This window comes from Penaeus monodon, chromosome 28, assembly GCF_015228065.2.
Source record: "Penaeus monodon isolate SGIC_2016 chromosome 28, NSTDA_Pmon_1, whole genome shotgun sequence".
In the NCBI taxonomy this organism is placed as follows: Eukaryota; Metazoa; Arthropoda; class Malacostraca; order Decapoda; family Penaeidae; genus Penaeus; species Penaeus monodon.
Genome location: NC_051413.1, coordinates 18,370,110 through 18,370,944, shown reverse-complemented (window position 1 = coordinate 18,370,944; position 835 = coordinate 18,370,110). Strand labels below are relative to the sequence as shown.

The 835-nt window shown below is 41.3% G+C and overlaps 1 protein-coding gene across 1 annotated transcript in view; it reads left to right on the top strand.

Moving 5' to 3' along the window:
• LOC119591408 (glycine-rich RNA-binding protein blt801-like) overlaps positions 1–835 on the top strand; it is a 13,827-nt gene that overhangs the window by 5,178 nt on the left and 7,814 nt on the right. The gene's annotated exons all lie outside the window — the stretch shown is intronic.

The following is an 835-nucleotide window of genomic DNA, read 5'->3' as shown; positions in this document are numbered from 1 at the left end:
GTCCTGAGAAAATAATAGTAATATAATACAACGAATTAATGAAAGGGAATATATGTTACAGTGATTAAACATTCTCTCTCTCTCTCTTTATGCTTAACCATACTATCTTCAAAGGCTATATTTTTTTAACTATGACAAACTTACATCTTGTTTTGCACACTGTGACACATCGGTGCGCCATGAACGTGCCAAAATCGAAAAGCGGAGGTTGACGATTCTCAATATGTTTGCCTAAACATAAATTCATTCCTAATCTTACTCGAGATTTCCTACTAGCATTTCCGAAGTTGTATTTTAATTAGATGGCTCCATGTAAATACCAGGAATTGGAGGTTTTATGGAGCACCGCAATCCTTCTCCCTTCGCAGGACGATAGCCCTCCCGGATCCTATTTGTGTGTACCTGCGGCCCCGGTGGCTGCTATGCTACAGCATTTTCACGTGCCGCCGAAGGAAGCACAGACGCCGAGATCCAAACGTGCTTTCCTTCTTTCAAGTTGATGACTGAAATTTTGTACGCGTTCAAACTTCTTTCTAGGTGATAGGATTAACAAAGCGAGAGTATGACATCAGCAAAGTGACTGTTGTGTACATGGCCTTATTCCTTACATCTAAGTATGTCTGTACCTATTTCGCTCGAGAAAATGTCATGGGGCGTACGGCAGCACAATATCATCGCACCCCAATGTCGCCAAAGCCCAGCACAGTTTTTTTCACGTGACCAGCTGAACGATTGAATTCTCTTTTTTACATACGGGTTCGCTTGTTTTCCACTAGTAAGACTTTATCATCACTATGAAGTTTCTACTCCTGAGAATGTATGGAATCGACGTAAC